Here is a 21449-nt window from a genome sequence, read left to right on the forward strand (position 1 = left end):
ATAAATTGTTAACATTGTATAATAAAGTGTGGGAGGAAGGTAGCATACCAGCAAGGTGGAAGGAGGCTGTGATTGTCCCTATAAGGAAGCCAGGGAAAGATGCCAGTAACCCATCAAATTATAGGCCAATTGCCCTAACGTCGAATATATGCAAGCTTATGGAACGGATGGTAAACGAGAGATTAATGTACTATGTAGAGAAACATCGGATACTAGTAGGGTGCCAGAGTGGATTTAGGAAATGTAGGGGAACCTTGGATTCAATCCTATGTCTAGAAGATGAGGTAAAAAAAGGCACAGGTTAACAAAGAAACTGTGGCAGCAGTGTTTTTTGATGTAGAAAAGGCGTATGATATGCTATGGAGGGAAGGGCTATTGATTAAAATGCATTTAATAGGAATTAGGGGGAAACTGTTCAATTGGGTTAGGGAATTTCTAGATAAAAGAACTATCCAGGTAAAAGTAGGGACTGAAAGGTCAAGAACATTTGAGGTAGAAAATGGGACACCACAAGGGAGTGTGGTAAGTCCTATTTTATTTTCCATTGCAATAAATGACATCTTTGGAAAGGTCTCACCAGATGTGGGAAGGTCACTATTTGCAGATGATGGGGCTCTATGGAAAAAAGGTAGAAACTTGGAACATATTGTTAAAAAATGGCAAGAAGGGATAAAACAAGTTGAACTGTGGGGGAAGAAATGGGGATTCAGATTTTCAGCAGAAAAAACGAAAGTAATGCTCTTTACAAGACGGAGAACGAGGGGAAACTATCAGCTGAAGCTGTATGGGAGCAATTTAGAAATAGTAGAGACGTTTCGTTTCTTAGGAGTACACTTTGACAGCAGATTAACATGGAAGGACCACATTAAAAACGTTAGCGATAAGTGTAAAAAAGTAATTAATGTATTGAGATGTCTGGTAGGGTTGGACTGGGGAGCAGAGGTTGCATCTCTATTGCACATGTACAAAGCTCTAATTAAATCCAGATTAGATTATGGTAGTGTAGCATATGGGTCAGCTTCAGAAACCTCACTTAAGCAGCGAGATGTTATCCAGGCCAGGGCCCTGAGAATCTGTATAGGGGCAGTAAGAACATCACCTGTGTGCGCCATCCAAGTAGAGACCGGAGAAATGCCACTGGGTCTTCGCAGAAAGCAACTGCTGGTTAATTATTGGGTAAATTTGAGAGGTCATGAGGGTAGTCATCCAACTAAAAAAGTACTGCAGGCATGTTGGGAAAGGCACAAAGTGCCAAAGACAAGTTTTGGCTGGATAGGAGAAGCAGCAGCAAGAAGCCTCGGAGTCTCTGAGATAGAGCTTATCCCTACTGTCATTTGGCCAATAACTCCTGTGTGGTTGCTGAAGGAACCAGAGGTAGACATGGAGTTGCTGCAGATTAAGGAAAAACAAAAGAATCCTGATCTAGTGAGTGAGTTCTATGAGTACACAGTTGGAAAATACGTAGAGCATGTGCAGGTTTTCACTGATGGATCTAAAGATCCAGCTGCAGGCAGTACAGGGTCTGCTGTTTCAGTCCCGAGCAAAAATTATGAAATATACAAACGCACTTCGGATTTTCTGGCTGTGTATTCAGTTGAATTGTACGCAATTGTCTTGGCATTAGAGTGGATTGAGAAACAAAGACCAGGCAAAGTCCTTGTGTGCAGTGACTCCATGTCGGCAATCACCAGTCTGAAGTCGGGTCTGTCCAATACTCGGCAAGATCTACTGTTTAAAATATTGATAATGCACTCAAGAGCAGTGGAGCAAGGCATTGAAGTTGTATTTTTATGGGTGCCGGCCCATGTAGGTATCCAAGGGAATGAGAAAGTGGACAAACTAGCCAAACAAGCACTAAAGGAAAACAGAGTACAAGTAGATGTTAAGTTATCTAAAGCAGAGGGAAAGGGCATCATCAAGGAAAATATCAACAGGGTATGGCAACGACAATGGGACCAGGAGACGAGGGGGAGACACTTGTTCTCAATTCAGAGTAAAGTAAGCGGGGTAAAAGTCAGGGGAGGAAATAGGAGGGAAGAAGTCACAATGGCAAGATTGAGGATTGGGCACAGCTATTTATGCAGCACGTTATTTGTGATGGGGAAACACCCAACTGGACTCTGTGAGCACTGCCAGGCACCAGAAACTGTACATCATGTTGTCACCACATGCAATAAATACAGGTCAGAAAGGAAGGACATGTTGGAAGAAATGGAGAGACGAGGGATGAAGGGAAGAGAGCTAGGAAGTATATTGGAGTGGGGTTCTAGTGGTCTGGGAAGAGGGTGCTTCATGCACTTTTTGCGAGCAACAGGACTGATGGGGAAAGTATAGTAGCTGGGAACCGGAAGATGGCAGTAGTGCAACTAAAAGGATGCAAGCTGCCGTAAAACACCACAGAAGAAGAAGAGCGCCATTAGCTCGGGTCAGAGATTCTGGTGTGCTGTGCTAGTCGTGGCTAATGTGGCCTGGAGCCTCCATCCTGCTGCAGACACCAGACAGAGGTCTCACTTCTTTCTAACTCCACAACACCAAGACTATTTTTCATTTTTAAACTTGAAGTCTTGAAACGTACTCAAGTGACGTCACCACGCGCGGTCTGACCCCTCTCTGTAACCACTGGACTAAACTAGATAACTGGATACAACTATCTCCACCTTTCAGCAGCAACAACAGGACGACACCATAACATATTGATGAATCAGTGTGTACAAACCAGTAGGCTATAACGTAATACATACTTTATATAATCATTACTTTTTTTACCATGAAAATAGTGAAATACATGCAAAACATTGCTAAACGATTTATTAAACTCAAGCTACACAGACAAATTATTAACAATCATGATATCCCTGTGTGGGTTCTCGCCCTACTAAACACGACTCAGCTAAAAAGGAAAGGGTTTTAACAGAGCTGCCAACTTTTCAAAAAACCTTGGAGTGAGATTTTGTCGGGGGTGACCAAAATGTTGCCGCGCACGCTGCCACACACGTTGGTGGCTCAAATATCAGGAAATTTGAATTAATGTGGCGTTGTACCCATGTTGTACCCTGCATTCTGGCCTGGCAAAGGTCTTTTACGAGGCATCTTTGCTACCTTAAAGAATTTAAATGTTTTTTAATAACTCTACTCTCATTTACAAAAACATGCCTAATTCTATTGCACAAATGTCTTGTCTTTATGTTAACTTCTTTATAATACATCTTACTTGTTCAAAGTGCTGTTTTGAAATTTTTTGAGAGGGTCCTTTTCCTAGGCCTGCAAATAAAGTGATAAATGCTATGTGGGCAGCCTTAACAAACAATGCTCTGATGTTTTGAGCATGCAGTCTACCAAGAGGTTAACACGATGCTCTCCTGCTGCTTGTTATGACAGCTGAGTTTACATCACCACACAAAATCACACGGACAAACACAACAAATTATTTCAAGATTTAAAGTTTAAGAGAGTGAGAACTTAATTGAATCACATGTCATTAACAGGGCTCTTACGTTTCGAAGACAGGCAAGAGTGACATCTCTATCCAGGATGCTTTATTTTCATTGGTTGCTGGATTAAATCTTACCCAGATACAACAGATACGTTTTTTTCTGATTGGCTATTGTGTAGCCCATTTCTTTTTTTTGATTGGCTGATAAGTGGCTCCCTCACAGCAGAACTCCAGGGGAGCGCTTGATTCCTCCATGGTGAGGGCAGCGCGGCCAGCTCATGTTTGCGTGCTGCGGCACATTACAACATTAAATAGCCGAGAGATTTTCAGCGTGAGAAATACAATGTGTGGCGGGAGTGCGTGACGTAAGACCGAAATGCGTGAGTGTCACGCTCAATGCGTGACACTTGAGAGCCCTGCATTAACATACCGTAGTCTCTGCTTGTTGTGTCTGTTTGAAAATCTTCTTCTGTTGCTAACTTCGGGACTCTTTGGGGTAAATAGGATGTCTATGCAGCGAATAGGTTTATAGATGCGCTCCTTAGCGCCATCTATCGTCGCGGAGTTTGAAAAGAAACCAACGCGCCTCGGCCCAAAATCAGAATTTATTTTGCCGTGAGAAATTGGTTGTGTGGCGTGAGAGAGTGTGAAAACATGCAAAAGCGTGTGTCACACGGCGAAACCGTGAGAGTTGGTAGCTCTGGTTTTAATATGAGCTCATTTTTATTTTCGTTGAACAGACTTTGAACTCGTGTTATGTAACAATACAGAGGAAGTAATGCATGTAAATGCTGTGGAAAAAAAGTACTCAGATCTTTTACTTTTCATTACTTTTTGTGTAATAATACATTATTATTTATTTGTTGATTATGTTTTGTAATAATAATCAGCAAAGTAACGTAAATTATCACACACATATATAGAGTAAAAAGTACACATTTACCGAGAAGTATAAAGTAACAGAAAATGGAAATACTCAAATAAAGTAAGAGTACATACAATTATACTTATGCACAGTAGTCTACCTGAGTAAATGTATATCAGGGTTGTTACTTATACTCCAGTGGGAGTTATTATACCTTTACAACCAGCGCCGCCGCTCCCATAACGCGCACTACGTGCTAGCACAGCTACAGCTACATTTTTAGACTGTGGTATTTGTGGTTTTACTTATGTAACTTCTCCCTTCTGTTCCTGAGCCCAATGCCTCATGCATGTAAGTACTCATCGTGTCCACTAGAGGGCAGCACAGCACATGAAAAGACCTGTAGGTTCAACAATCTGGCCAAACACAGATATTGGAGAAAGCAAGATATTTTTTAAGGATTACGGATTAAAGGACTACGGATTAAATTACTTCACAATATTTAATCTGGGTTCATTGAGTTTATATAAACATAAAAATATAAATAGAGGTTAAATTAACTGAACAAAATATATGCACCTGGAGGTGATGGCACCACATGTCTGAAGTATTTTCAGGTTTGCACATCTTTTCTTTTAAATTATTTATTATTTATTTAAATATTTATTAACAAGCCCCAGTTGAATTAGTGCTTTATGGTCGTTGTACGTTTAACACTGGTTGTGAGTCCCTCTGTCATATAGAGAGTGGAATAAAGTGAAATATCTGCTAAAATAAGCAAATAAAAGTGTAAATAATACTGTTTTAAATGAACAAAAGAGTAAATAGATAGATGCACAAACTGATAAGAAAATAAAAGATGAAATTAAGAAAATAAATGCTAAAATAGAAATAAAAATTAATAATATAATATAGATACAGAATTAAAAACGGTAAATAAATACAAGTCTAAAATATATTTCTACTTTTTATCAATAATGGTAAAAAATAAACCAGAAATAACTAATTTCTTTTATTTTGTCAGCATATTTTATTTCTTAATGAAGAGGTTATTTGATGTTGTCCTAGAGGAGTGAAAGCTAAAGGAACAGGGCCGGCCCAGCTTGAGTCCGGATGCAGCTCTCTGGTCTTTTTTACCTGGGCAGTTTGAACGTTAAAATACCGACAGGAATAATGTCGCGAAAGAAAGAAGGACGGCATAAAGCAAATATTCCCCCTTTCGGAAACAACTCAGGAAAGTTGCAGATGTATGATCTGAAGTCCTAAAGGAAAAGTTCACGTCTATTTGCAGTGCTATGCATTAATTTACTGGGACCGGAGAAAGCCTCGTGAGGTGAACACTAAAAACTAAATATATTGTTTTTGAGGGAACTATTCCTTTAACCACACGTTTTAAGCCTTAAATACTCTGTTTTCCTTCTGGGCTTTGGGTGTTTTGTTTTTATTCTTCTAAAAATATCCTCACTTTACTAACATGTGGCCACTGTCCAATGTCTCAAACTGGTGCTCATAAAGATAGAACACACACACACAAACAAAAATACACACACACACACACACACACACGCAGTGAAAGCTCCTGGATTGAGGGAGGAAGTGTTCACACCACACTGATGAAGTTTTAGTCAACTGTTTGTCACACGAGAGATCCGGAGGCCCACGCTCGCCTCCTCTCCCGGAAATGTATGACTGCCTGTGTGTGTGTGTCTGTGTGTCTGTGTGTGTCTGTATGTCTGTGTGTCTGTGTGTGTGCATGTGTGTGTGTGTTTGTTTCTTCCTGTTGTTTTAGATTCCACTTCACTCCCCCACTGCTGCCAATCCATGACCTCTGACCCCCGCTGAACCCAGCTGTCAGCTGTCCTGTCCTGCATGGGACAGCTCTCTCTCCCTCTCTCTCTCTATATATATATACAGGACTGTCTCAGAAAATTAGAATATTGTGATGAAGTTCTTTATTTTCTGTAATGCAATTTAAAAAACAAAAATGTCATGCATTCTGGATTCATTACAAATCAACTGAAATATTGCAAGCCTTTTATTCTGATTTATTGCTGATTATGGCTTACAGCTTAAGAAAACTCAAATATCCTATCTCTAAATATTAGAATATCATGAAAAAGTATACTAGTAGGGTATTAAACAAATCACTTGAATTGTCTAATTAACTCGAAACACCTGCAAGGGTTTCCTGAGCCTTGACAAACACTCAGCTGTTATAAATCTTTTTTTTTACTTGGTCTGAGGAAATATTAAAATTTTATGAGATAGGATTTTAGAGTTTTCTTAAGCTGTAAGCCATAATCAGCAATATTAAAAGAATAAAAGGCTTGCAATATTTCAGTTGATTTGTAATGAATCCAGAATGCATGACATTTTTGTTTTTTTAATTGCATTACAGAAAATAAAGAACTTTATCACAATATTCTAATTTTCTGAGACAGTCCTGTATATATGTATTTCTCACTATCAACTTATTTCGTCTCAGTTTCGTTCCACTTCTGTCCCACTGAAGATGTTGGTCTTGTTTGGAACAAGCTGAGGAGGAACTTGGATACTTCACTAAAGTAAAAGTAGAAATACCACAGTAAAGGTCAGACATTTGGAAAATGTTCCGTTATGAGCTACCTCACCCTTCAATAAATGACACTTTCACATTAATAACTCTTCGCTTGAATTTTTTGAAGAAAACCGAGTTTTTCTCGAACGCCTCCACAGTAAAAACAGAGATCGGATATAATCACGTGTGTCGATGTAGTTTTACTTTCGTTAAACGCGACCCCCATTCATCAAGACTTTTCTCTGTTTTTTTTGAATTTTCATTCACTGTGGAGGCATGCGAGGAAAACAACGTTTTCTTAAAGAATTCTGGGTAATACGCAGAGAGTACCTGATATATAAATAATCATTTCGTTGGTGAATTGTTCCATTACATAAAGTATCAAAAGTAAAAATACTAATTATGCAAAATCGCTCCTTTGACAATGCTAAAGAATAATACTTTCTTCTATTTTTATCACTAATATAAGAACATTTTAAAGTTATATTCCATCAATATGGAGCCACGTTGAGATACTGTTTACTACGGTTTAGTAGGATAGAATGTGTCTGTTAAAAGCGAAAAAGCAATGAGTTACAATAAGTATAAGCAGAAAAAGGTATGAAAAGAAATGTGTTCTATAAGATCTGTGGAGTCAGGATACTTTCACGTTAAGCTCTTTTCGTCACGTGTTCTCTGAAACTCACCTTTTCGCTGCTTTCGTCAACCCGCAGAAGATAATGAGAGAGAATAAGGAATAAGGAATAAACAATAAAGAATAAGGAATAAGGACACTTCCTGGTAAGGTAAAGCTAAAAAGACAATCTGTTGTTTTTGTATTTATTAATCTTTTTAACAGTAATTTAAACACTATTCATTGTAACATGTAACCTACGTGTTGGCCGATCTAAAAACTACTATTACAACTTTAAATAGTACATTTCACAAGCCAAAATGAACAAATCAATGGATTCTACCATGAAGCTGCCGGGACATGAGTGCATCTCCCGGCCTGTTGGTATTTTACACATATTATTAAACAGCAACACGTTAGAAAGAGGACAAAACGAGGTCACGCCACCAGAGGAAACGCATTATTATGGGCTGCAGGCGGCCAGAAGTCTCAACAGCTGGAGTTGAGTCACAGCTGACCAACAACCCCTGATGCTGAGTCATCTTATCGCCATGGAGACAGATATCATGCAGCTCTCCTGCTGGACCGATTGTCTCGAGACGAACAGCCAACGGCGGAGGAAGAATTCAGATCAGTAAAACTATATCAGCTTAAAGTATGACAAGTACCAGTACTCATTGTGCTGAGTATGAAGGATGTTTCTGGATTAATATTACTGCTGCATTATTATTATTATTCAGCTTTGTTACGATGCATCCGGCTGATCCGAGAGGCTTTTAAAGTACTTTATTCAGCTTAAGAAGGAACACTTCATCCTTCAGTTTATTCTAAACATAAACAAAACCAACACATCTGGAGACATGTGGCTTTAACTGGTCAGGAAGGGGAAGAAAAACTGTCATGTGAAAAGTACGAAGATTACAAATTACAATATTTACCTCTGAGAGGTTCTGGAGTAGAAGTAGAAAGTAGAATACAATAGAAATACTAAAGTCAATACCTTGAATGTGCAGTTGTAAATGTGCCGATGGTTTTCCTTTTATTGTTGCATGAGTAACTTTACATTGTTGGATGTGAGTGAATAAAAAAAACACACCAAATTCAGTTTGAGCTGTTGTGAAAAGTTTTATTTTTGTATTTATTTTTTCAAACAAAACAAGAGTAAAGAATAAATAACCCAAATATAGTGAACATGTGAAATGATGTGTTGGGTTGAAGCCACTCGGTGTTCAGTGTCATCTCGTCAAGAGGAACCAAACACACAAACAGGATGAATGAGCTCTTTAATTTATTTGTACATTTTTCACTCCAAAGGAAAGTTTTGTCCTTTTTTAAAGTATCTTGTGTATAAAAATACGAGGAATATTATAACAGGAAAAGTCAGAAAAGGCCGATGCCGCCAAAACTTGACGCTCTGAGATGTTTTGAAATCTCAGACTAAATATCCTCTCTTCTCTCCTCTCATCAAAACTCATTACCTCTGCTCATATACATAATCCTCATTAATCCCCCCTGTGCTCGTGAACAACGTGTGAATAAGAGGAAGAAGAAGAAGAAGAAGAAAAACACTCTTTGAAATGAGAGTCCGCTCCGTTCCAGCTTCGGCGCCTCCGGACAAAAAATATCTCAGCACACCATTAAGGAAAAGAAAAATGTCAAATTCAATTATGCCTTTCTCTCTTTTGGGGTCTAATAAGACATCACACACACACACACAGAGACACACACACACACACACACACACACACACACACACACACACACACACACAGAGACACACACACACACACACACTTATGTACAAACTGAGTGAAAGGAAGAGGAAGTCCTGAGGGCTTTGAAAGCATGATTGGGAGAAAGCTCTTGTGCTGGTGAGAAAGGAGAAGGTGAATAACAGGCCCTGGTAGCCGGCAGCCAGCACAAAGTGGAGTGGAGGGCTCCATTCTCCGCACCGGAGAGAGGGAGACCCCTCGCGGGGGGTGGGTGAGGGCCCTCTCCGGGCCCTCGGCAGCCCGGGACCCCTTGCTTAATGAGAAATTCCTGGGGATTTAGAGGGGCGCAGAGGTCTTCATTTTCTCACTGCGCCCACGGGCCCCCGGGAGCCGGGTGACGAGGCTTCTCTTTCAGCCCCTGAAACGTCCCCGGAGGAAAAGGGAGAGTCCCCCCCCCCCCCCCCCACCCCCATTCAACAAGCACAGGGGCCCGCCTGCCTGCTGGATTATGTATATGAGATGTGGGCTGTAGGATCACAACCTGCCACCTCCTGCACATTGCAAAAAATGTCACGTCATTTGAATCTGCACCTGCCTTCACAAAGTGGGGCTTCAGCGGGGAGGAGTATTATTCACACCGACGAGAGCCGGGACACGTCCCCACAGCTACGCAGGAAAACACAAACACACACGTGTTGTATTACACCTCTCAGACCAGATCAAGATAACAGGTAAAGAGTTTTTTTTTATTATTACAATGAACACATGAATTTGACTCCCAATATAATTACACAAATATAGAGAAACTTTTCTTCTTTCCTCACAACAGCTTCTTGGATGCTGGTCCCCTTTGTGTCGGCTGATAATTGGTATTATCGTCTGTGAAAAAAACGTTATATATCCAGGCAAAATCTTGACAAAACCCTCAGATTCTGCCTCCGAAAATATGCAAGCATGGCAGCTAACGTGTGGTTACGGTACAGGTAGGGATGAAACTCAACAACAAGCTACGTCTTAAAAACAAAATAAATAATAAATGACGTGGGTTGGACCTTCACTGAGCAGCCTCTGGTTTCAACAACATGTCTGAACCAATAGAAAGGGAGTAAATGAAAACCTCTGAGAGGAATGGGATATGTGTACAGACAAAGTGAAGATGTCTCTGGTTTAAAGCGTTCTGGACACCTCTGTACACGGCACACTTGTGGTCTAACTATAAAAAAGCCTACGGAGACTTCAAGTGGCCTACAATGATGCCACGAGGATACTGTTGAAGAGACCGAGGTGGACTAGTGCCAGTGACATGTTTGAGGTTGCAGGAGTAAACACATTTCATATACAAATTCATCTGCCGGGTTGATGACTCCGAAAATGAGATCATCATGTTTTTATCAAATATAAAATTCAGCACTCCACGCTACTAGTCCCAGCTGTAGAGATACTGTCTATTTATAACGCATAGTTCTTTGTTTGTTTTTTACTTGTGGTTTTGTATGTATTTTATTATATTTTAATGTTTTGTACTATCTGGACCTTGAGTCTGTAATAAAAGTTTGATCTATAATGTTGTAATCCTGGCTAAACTGTTGAGAAACTCCAGTGCAGCTCATGCGAGTTGAACGGCGACACAACCGTCCAGGCCTCTGCTGACCCACATGGAGAAGCTGTTACCGGGCAGAATGGAAGAGAGAATTATCTCCCAAAAACGTTCCGAACAACTCTCTGGTGACTGGGCCGTGTCAAATGTCGAAAATGAAGTGAATCAAGTCAAAAGGCAGAACGTGAAAATGAAATGTACAATTTTAAAAAAAACGGGATCACACCATCACTCCGGCTGCAGGGGAGTGGAGGCCGATCTCACCCTCGCGGGAGTCAATTCTCCAAAGTGTCTAATTTGAAGAATGAGCGTGGCATTGAGGGGCCGCTGGGCTTCAGCGGCCCCTGTCACAGCCTCCCAGCACCAGGCCTTTGGACCTGCTCTGGCCCCGCCGGCACCCCCCCCCCCGAACACTGAGCGTCAGGGCAAGAGGGACATTGTGTTGGCAGAGCCCCTCGCTGGGGATCCACTCGGCTGTCCACACAAATAAAAAATAAAAAAAGTCGGTTGATGACAGCTTCACAGGTGGAGACCCGGCGTCCTCTCTCCGGGTCTCGGCGCCCCAGGAAGGCGGTGTTCATGACGGAGCATCAGGGGAGCGAAGAGGAGGAACGCCGTCTACTTCAGGCCGGACCGAGCTGTGTGTGCTGGGACTAAACACGGAGTTGATTTATGTGTGTGTGATTTAACGTTTAAGTCCAGCTAGTAGTAAGAAAAGCCACCAGTGTTGAGATAATCACGTAAAATTGCTTTTTTTAAAGGTAATATTGACTTCTTCGTGTTGTAGAATTATTCAAATAGGCTGAAAGCCATCACAGACCATAAACAGCGTGAGCTTTTTTTTCTTAAAATAGTCTTATGCTGGAAGAAGATGCACCATCACAACACCTACAAGTCACACGCACACACACATGCGCACACACACACACACACACACACACACACACACACACTGCTGGTCAGTGCTATTTCAGAGCCAAACACAAACCCAGAGCACAGCCGGAGGCCTTGGCAGGAGGAGCGATCTCCACTCGGCTCTCAGCTGGAGCAGCCGACTCTCTGTGGACACAAGCTTTGGGATCATCGTGCGTCTCTTGTGATGAAAGAAAAAGAGGCTTACACTTAACTGTTGAGTCCAGAAATAGCTGCACTTCATCTATATATCTCATGAAATAAATGTAGAAGAGCAGAAAGTAGCATAACACGGACGTACTTTGAATTTGAGCGCTTCATTCTCAATGTAATGAGTCACATTTGAGTGAAAAACACTAAACTCTCTGAACAACAGTTGTAAAGTGGCTAATTAGATGATAAATCAGCCAAATGTGACATAAGAAGTTGGTTGAGTTTCATTTGTGCGTCAATTTTAAAATGCTGGATGCAAAGCTGAACAACAAGCAGCAGGTTCATGTGTGCAGTGGCCGTCAGGAACAGGCTTTAAATCGTTCCAACACATCATTTAACGGATCCTGAGGCCCAAACAAGAGAAAACAAGAGGGGGGGAAAAAAGAGCCGGAGACGTTCGGCTCTCTCCCTCCGGCTACAAAATTAAACATCCGACAACGGCTCGTTCAGGAGAAATGTCCGGCTAATTGGTTTGTTAAGACGAGAGAGGGTGTGAGGGGAGAGACAGGGAGAGAAATTGTCCCTTTCTCTCAGCCCAGACAGGTTAAATGTGCAGTTAGGCCCGGACAATGGAGCCGTCCTTTCACATGCAAAGAAGAGGTATATGGAGCGACTCGGGTTTTGTGGCCGGTGTTCAGACTTCAATTGAGAGGCACCAATGAGTGACAGTCTCCCCACCCCTCCTATGCCCCCAACTTTCCCTCCTTTCCTCCCCTCCTTCCTTCCTTCCTTCCTTCCTTCCTTCTCTTCCACCGTCTCTTTTCTGCATCTATGTTTCCCTCCATCCTTCAGCCCAGGATCCCCAAAGGAAGAGGCGTGGAGGTCGGCGTTCATGTCCTGTGACAGACCTGCGTTTTCCTTTTTTTATGAACCATAACCGTGAGGATTCCCCGACCTGAGTCCATTTACTCGAGTACTGGACTTAAAGATCGAAGGTTTATGATTTAGTGCCACCTAGCAGTGAGTTTGCAGGTTGCAACCAACTGAATCTTCTTCTGTGTGAAAAACAAACGCTCTGTTCTGGGCTTCTGTACAAACATGGTGACCTCCGTGAAGAGAATATAATTATATAATATAATCCATTTCTGCCAATAGAGCCTGGCACACTGGAACTTTAATGGATTATATTCTCTTATATATATGTAATATATAATATACTCCATTTCTGCCAATAGAGCCTGGCACACTGGAACTTTAATGGATTATATTCTCTTATATATATGTAATATATAATATAATCCATTTCTGCCAATAGAGCCTGGCACACTGGAACTTTAATGGATTATATTCTCTTATATATATTTAATATATAATATACTCCATTTCTGCCAATAGAGCCTGGCACACTGGAACTTTAATGGATTATATTCTCTTATATATATGTAATATATAATATACTCCATTTCTGCCAATAGAGCATGGTACACTGGACCTTTTATGGATTATATTTTATTATATATGTAATATATAATATACTCCATTTCTGCCAATAGAGCATGGCACACTGGACCTTTAATGGATTATATTTTATTATATATATGTAATATATAATATACTCCATTTCTGTCAATAGAGCCTGGCACACTGGACCTTTAATTACAGATTTTTAGGTATTTTAGTACTTTCATTATACAGTAGGTTAATATATACTTCTTCCTCATGACACATATTATTGTATTATCCAATATTGTACTTTTTTACTACCTTTATCTGAACATATTAGTTAATTACTTTGCAGATTCAGACTATTAATAAGAGATATACATTAAAGAATAAATGATGATTTTTTAATATAAATAAAACTGCCTAGCAGAAAATAAAGTATTTAAATGAGCTTGAAATGTCCTATAATCTTTAAACAACAAATCAAATCTTTCTTTTGATCAATCCAGACGTTTCTCCACCTCAGCCAATCACATTTTGGGGCGTTTCCACTTCCGGTTTTGGGGGATTAGAACACTTACAGAACAATATGAGAGGTTTTGAGGAATATGGTTGCTTATATTCAACCTATTGTGTGGCACAGGCTAAATAAAGTTGATTTATTAACCACAATCCCAGTGTGGTAGATCAGAGGCAAACACTTCTCTGAAAGCCTAATTGATTTTGTGTTGTTATAATAACTAGAGGCACCCTCATCCCATCTCAAACCAGCACAACAGAGACGGGGCAGCAGTAAGACAGGGAGGGGCTGCTTCGAGAAAGAAAAGAGGGAGAGTGTGGGGGCGGAATAGCGAAGGGGCTATTGGGTGGTGCAGGGGGTTCGACACACAAAGACTGGAGCCGTGAAATGGTGCCTGTGAAAGCCCGGCGCTGGTCGGCTCATTGAGTTGTCAATCTGCCCGGCAGGTCTCCTGTATGATGAGACCCGTCAAAGAGAGAGCAGGAGGGGTGGGGATGACCTAATGCTACATCACCTCCCTCCCTTTTCTCCTCTGAGGGGTTTGAGTGACACTCCCACAGGCCCATAATATAACCCCCACCCCCCCGCGGCGCCGTGGCAGCAGACGGACCGGACCAATCAGGACACGGCCCTGGTCTGTGTGGTAGACTGGAGGAAATTATTATTATTATCTTTATTTAAAAGGGACCATGTATACAGTTAGAACATACATGTCACCATTTGATGCTCTGGACCAGATTGTAGTTTCAGCTAATTTACACCTGTAGTCCCTTGACAGACCATAATAAACATAAAACAATAACAAACAGGATAAGACACACTACAACAGTATATATGTGGTAAGAAGAACACACAATACACACAATTAAAAGCTACAGCACAGCACATTAAAAGTAAGTAATGAAAACCATTAAGTAATACGAGCTATCATTAATATATGAGCGATAATAGTAATATGAGCTATAATAAGTAATACATACTATTAAAAGTAAGTAATAAAAACCATTAAAAGGAAGTAATACGAGCCATAATAGTAATATGAGCCATAATCATATCAGCAGCTTATCAACATGGAAAAATCGTCCAGTCAAAAAGAGCAAAGTGACTAAATGTGTCGTATGATCTGCACGTTCAAACTTTCCCTGAAGCCTGTAACACTCGGACAAGTGGAAGTTATATTCCTTTTTAATCGTGACATGACTAAAGTATCTGCAGCTTATTTGCATTTCAGTTATTATTTTTGTTTTATTCTGGATTTCTCTGTCTTCACATGTTCCTGAATCTATTTCTGTTGTGTTTTGTCTCATGTCCAACATGTATGTTGTTGATAATACATATACAGGACTGTCTCAGAAAATTAGAATATTGTGATGAAGTTCTTTATTTTCTGTAATGCAATTAAAAAAAAAAACAAAAATGTCATTCTGGATTCATTACAAATCAACTGAAATATTATTGCAATTTTTTTATTTTGATTTATTGCTGATTATGGTTTAGAAAGAAAAAAACTCAATCTCTAAATATTAGAATATCATGAAAAAGTATACTAGTAGGTATTAAAAAAATCATTGGTTGTCTAATTAACTCGAAACACTGCAAGCAGGGTTTCTGAGCCTTGACAACAAGCAGTTAATAAATCTTTTTTTTTTTTTTACTTGAGGAAATAAAAAAATTTATGAGATAGATTTTAGGTTTTCTTAAGCTGTGTAATGTAAAAATATTAATAGAAAAAAAAAAAAAAAAAATGCAAGTTTGATTTGTATGATAATGCAATGCATTTTGTTTTTTTTTTTTTTGTTTTTAATTTGAAAATAAAAGAACTTTATCACAATATTCTAATTTTCTGAGACAGTCCTGTATATATATATATACAGTATATACATATATATATATGAATATATATATATAAATATTTATATATATATGTATATATATATATATATGTATATATATATACAGTATATACATATATATATGAATATATATATATATATATATATATATATACATATATATATGTATATGTATATATATATACTGTTTGATTTCCTTTCATATATATATATATATATATATATATATATGAAAGGAAATCAAACAGTCAAGAAACTCATGCACTAGATCGAACTGAACACGCTGACAGACATAAACCAGCAGGGCGTTGACGCTTATTTTCTTCTCCCGATATGAATAAGCTAACGTTTATTATAAAATATATATTCGTGCAACCATTTGCAAAGCAACGCATCATTCAGCACCACAGTGGTTGATTCATGAACGTGTGACAGTTCACATTCTTGATAAAATCCCTTGGATAACAAAATTCGAGTGTTTAGCGGCGGATGAAGTCGTTCTCCACGCGGCTGCATCGTCTGCAGACGGGCGTGGATGAACTCTTGAGATCAGCAACACCTCCACCCCGATGTGTTCATTGTTGAAACCAAGGAGAAGGCCAAGAGAGGAAGAGCGACCTCAACCACAACAGTGCAAAAAGATACTAAATGTTTCCGGTAGAAGAAAATCCCAGAGGAAATACTTTAAGGTCATTTGCCGAGGTTTTCTCGACAGCGACACAAACAGCTTCACCCATTGGCCTCTAGCTCTCCGGCACCTCCTTCCACCTATCACACCATCTCTTTGTGTGTCTCCGTCTCCCAGAGTTCAGAGCTCTGGACCAGACGCATTGTCCCGCTTGATGACTTGACGTCTCTGTCTGTCACGGAGACGCAGACACAAAGAGGCGCACGCACATACGGACACGCCCCGAGTCACATGTCTGGCGTCCGGACGGCAGACCCCCCCTCAAAGGTTACATGTCCATCTGATCGGACAGCCATGATAAAGACTTTTAGATTCAGAGCCACTCAGGAATTCAAAGTCAGATTGAACGCTGTGAAACTGTATCATGTCATGAAAACCTTCTAATGCTCTCGTATTAATGTTTAAATTATGCCCAGTCCATCAAATTCACTGATGACGTGGGGAAGCCACTTTCAGGACATAACTTATTGTGTGAAACATGACTGGAGGTGGAGGAATAAGTAAAAGTACCAATACCGAAATGTTCCCATTCTCCATTCATGTGAAATGATTGTCTTTCAAATTATACCTAAATTAAATCAACATATTATAAGTTAAATTGACTTTAAATATCCGAACCAAATGATTTGTTCTGCAGAAAATCGGCTCTTGTGGTGATATAATAAATCATTACTGATGCATCAATATTCAAGCATTTTTATTGTCAGCTGTTCATTATTGTCTTTTTAAATTATACCTAATAAAATCAAAGTATTACAAGATAAATTGACTTAAAAAATATCCAAACCAAATGATTTGTTTTGCAGAAAATCGGCTCTTGTGGTGATATAATAAATCATTCCTGATGCATCAATATTCAAGCATCTCTATGGTCAGATGCTCCAGGTGAAGGTGGAGGTTTAAGTACTTTATTTACAGTTTGATAATTTAGTCCAGTGGTTCAAAACTTAAAGGTTGAGTCCCTCCAAAGGGTCACCAGGTATTATAGAAAGACGAATAATATACTAATAAGTTCTGATATCCACATTTGTATTCAGGTTTTGGACTTCTCTAATATTTGAGTTTTCTGTGCAATATTTTGGTATTTCACATGACATTAAAATGGACGAATAAGTATTTGGCAAAGTAAAAGTATAATAAAATGGAAATACTGAGTAAATGTACTCAGTTGCATTCTCCTGAACATTCCTGAACGTAGAGTGATGGTGATGTGCACATTTAAACCTTTCCTCCACTTCATTAGTGTGACAATCAATCTGGAATCAACAAATTCATTATTTTATTTTCCTGTAGAAACACGAGAAACACTGACGTCTGAGTCGTTGCTGTTACATTAATGCTCTGGATATCTAATAAAGAGCTTTTCATGAATCCATCCACAATTGTTGACATTAAAGAAGATCTGAACATATGAATCCAGGTCAAAACAATCCATTAACTCTCAGACTGATCCATCCTGTCCATCCTCAACATTTAGATTATTTATTTTTTTTTGTTTTTAAATAAATGTTGTGTTTTTGTTCAACATTTAAATCTGATTTGCAGAGAGCGTCTCAGAGCCGTCTATGAATCTGTGCTGGAAGTTGGATGTGGTGCAGGTTTCACATTTAAAAAATTGTTTGCATTGTTTTGGATGGTTGAGCAACACTGGGAATATTTTTAACAATAGAATAATATGAAACCATGAAATGGAACTTTTCTGTGTAAAAAACACACGAGACACGAGAGCATTGTTTTTTATATGTCTCAAAACATGTCTGAAGGGAAGTTTAACAATTATATTACAAAGAACTGTGTCTCCTCTTGTAATTATTGCGCTACAAGTCAGTATTTTACTGAAAAAAGTTCAGTTAAATGATCGTATAAAATGCAATAAAATATATTTAGACTTCACATTTTTGCCCTGACTTGTTAAACTAATGACATGTGACGACCGTTGGTAAATGTGGCAGATGGGTGACTTTGCGATTTAGAATTATTCTATAAATATAAATAACTTAAAATACATATATTGTGTGAATATGAACAGGTTAATAAAGGTAAGATTATGTAGTTTTTACTAGATACTGTCACAATTACCAATTAGGATTTTTTTTGCATACAAAATAAACCGAGAGCCTTTAAATATGATGTTTAGTTATTCATTAAACAGTTCATACAGTTTATATGAAACGATTGTTTAAGTCAAATCTGACTTAAGGGCACACAGAACAATATGTACTTCACGTATCGGCTCGTGTGCTTTAACAAATCTTCTGTCCGTCTTTCCTCTGAACCGTCCGTCTGGCTTCTGCTTGTGTCTGGTTTCATGTAAATACCATTTGTTTAAAATGTAAAATGTTGTCTTTAAATTTGAGATTCAAATTTGGAGAGAGCTACAGGAAGGAGAGAGAGAGAGGAAGAGGAAGAGAGAGAGACATCATTTGCATTTGGGATAAGGTACAGTTTGTACTGTAAAATGTAATATCAAAAACCAAAAGGTGATTTCCACAGACTTCCTCTCCCAGTTTTCAGTGTTTTGGTGATTTGGGTGAACTCGCCCTTTAATAACGGGATCACACATGAAACGACCACGACCTCTGAGCAGCGCATTACGGACTGGTGGTAAATTCTTTTGAATTCAAATAGATTTTTGTTCTCGTCTCGGCTCAATCAAACTGCGGGAGGACACTTCAGGAATACTTGTTTCCACAAAAAAAGAGATATAGTTACGTTTTATGATGAATAAAAATCCTGTGGCGTGTTTAAAGACCTCTCTCTCTCTCACACACACACATTCCTGGCCTCTCAAGCACTTACAGTAAAATACAACTGCACACACAACATCACAAGCTGTTTTCATCCAACTAACACATATTTATATATATTTATACACGTATATTTTAAGCAAACTGTTACATCCCCTGACTTAACTCCACCCTCTTCCTGGAAGAGGGCTGTCTATTTGTTTCAGGTCTGGCACGCCTGGAGCAACATCACCTGAGAGGCCTCACGTAACCTGTGGGCGGGACATATATACTCGCATATATATACATATTCGTACTCTCTTCACCTCCAAGCTGTGACCATTCTGTGGTATGGTGCCTACAGGCCACCATTTGTGTCTATGTGGGTGAAGCTGTGTCGGGGTTCTCTTCTGTTTTGTGGTCAGACAGGGAGCTCAGGATTGTTTCTCCTTATATGCGAGTTCAGTGTGACCTTTTATTTTCTAGTTAGCGTTGAGGTTTTGGTTTATTGTGTTGGCCTTGGAGACCCTGACGCCCTTTTACTTCTGTTTTAGTCGACCTTTGTTCAGCCTTAACTTTGCCAATACATATTCCTTGTTTGCATAAGTATTTCACCTCACTTATTGTTCACCTCCTTTGTTCCACCCGTGTCAAAGCTGTACCTCTTATATATGTATCTAGGCAACCGAGACGTGAACACCTGTCTCTTGGACTAAACCTAGTTTCCATGAAGCCTTTCGTGTTGTTCTTTGAAGAAACATTCCCCAGTTGTGATGCAACTGGAGCATCTCCGCTAACGTCTGGCCTCACACACCTAAGCCACGCCCATTGCCACCAGTAACTCCGCCTTGGATGCTGGTTGGCGAGACACGAAAGCATTACTTGAAGCCAGACGAGGGATTTTGAGAGTGAAATATTTTAGATTATTGTTTTTTTCTTATTCCTAGAAGGCAAAAAACGTATAAAAAAAGCAAACAAATTCAGACTTCAATTTATGAAGTTATTTTAGGCAACAAAAACACTTTTGCTGAAAATGCTATTGCTATATTAAACTTCCTATATAGGCAGTGCACATACATCCACACTTATAAAGACATGCCAGATATTTTCTTCACTTCCAACTAAGCCAAAAGAAACTGTCACGGGTAAAACCACCGAGCGAAAGGACCTAAACGCCGACAACGTTCCACAGAAACTTTAATCTGCTTAACTCAGGGAATCATACAAAATAAAAGATTGCCAACGCTAAACGTCTAAACAGAACAAACCAACCACTGGGGAACAAGACAAACAGGGTTCAAATACACAGGAGAGGTGCAGGTGATTGGACACAGGTGGAAACAATCAGGGACAGGGCAGACAATCACAGGGACAGGAAGTGCAGGGAAACGGAGGACACGAGAGACGGGGACTTCAAAATAAAACAGGACACAAGACACAACATGTTTTAAATCCTGAAAGAAACACTAAACAAATGTTTTTTTAAAAGAGATGTAAACTTGACTGCGTACTTGACCACCGCACGTGATTCATCTGCTGATTATTGCGTGGAACATAAATAAACAATGAAAAAAAACAGACATCTCGTGTCGCTCAGAACAAAACAAATTGCATTTTATGACTATTTCCCAAACTGCTCGTCAGACTGTGTGGAAAAGCCGTGCATCGCTCCGACGTGCTTATGAGAGAAAATTCCCTGATTACCAGGCCTGCTAGTGACAGTTGCTCTGATTGGACAATGTGGAAGTCTTTTAGCCAACGGGACAATTTAGAGAACTCCTCAACAAAGAAACAAACAAGACTCCAGGAGTCTGGTGACAATTAGATGAACGACTTTAAGGAATCCTGTGACCGGTCCGTGATGTCCGGACACCAGGGGGGCGTGTCCACGACAGCTTGTACCACAACATGTGTAATGACTTTGTTTGTGACTGGAAGGAAAAAAAGAAAGGTTCCTTGTTCCTGGAGTTAAAAATGGAGAGTCTATATTTAAGGACCGTCGGAGGTGGGCGGTTTGTCCCGGCTTGGCTTGGCACGACTCGGCTCAGGAGGCTCTCCGGGACTGGCCCTGTTTGTTTGGACAGCAGGCAGTAATGTGGCGAGCTGCAGCCCAGGAGACTGACCAGGAATGTGGCTGAAGGTTTCATCTGGCCTCATCAAAAGACGGCCTCGTCTCTCTAAAAAACTCAAACCATCAACACGGCGCTGGACACGGCAGACCTAACAGCACTAGTACATTTAACGGCACAATTAAAGGCTAAAGAAAGGAGATTTTGTCAAAAATACAAATGATTGGGCTATTTTGCCCGTTGTTCCTCTTGTAGCAAATTCCACGTATCTGCCATGCACACTTACTCATATGAGACAATATTCTGGT

Source organism: Pseudoliparis swirei, chromosome 3 (genome assembly GCF_029220125.1).
Source record: "Pseudoliparis swirei isolate HS2019 ecotype Mariana Trench chromosome 3, NWPU_hadal_v1, whole genome shotgun sequence".
Classification (NCBI taxonomy): Eukaryota; Metazoa; Chordata; class Actinopteri; order Perciformes; family Liparidae; genus Pseudoliparis; species Pseudoliparis swirei.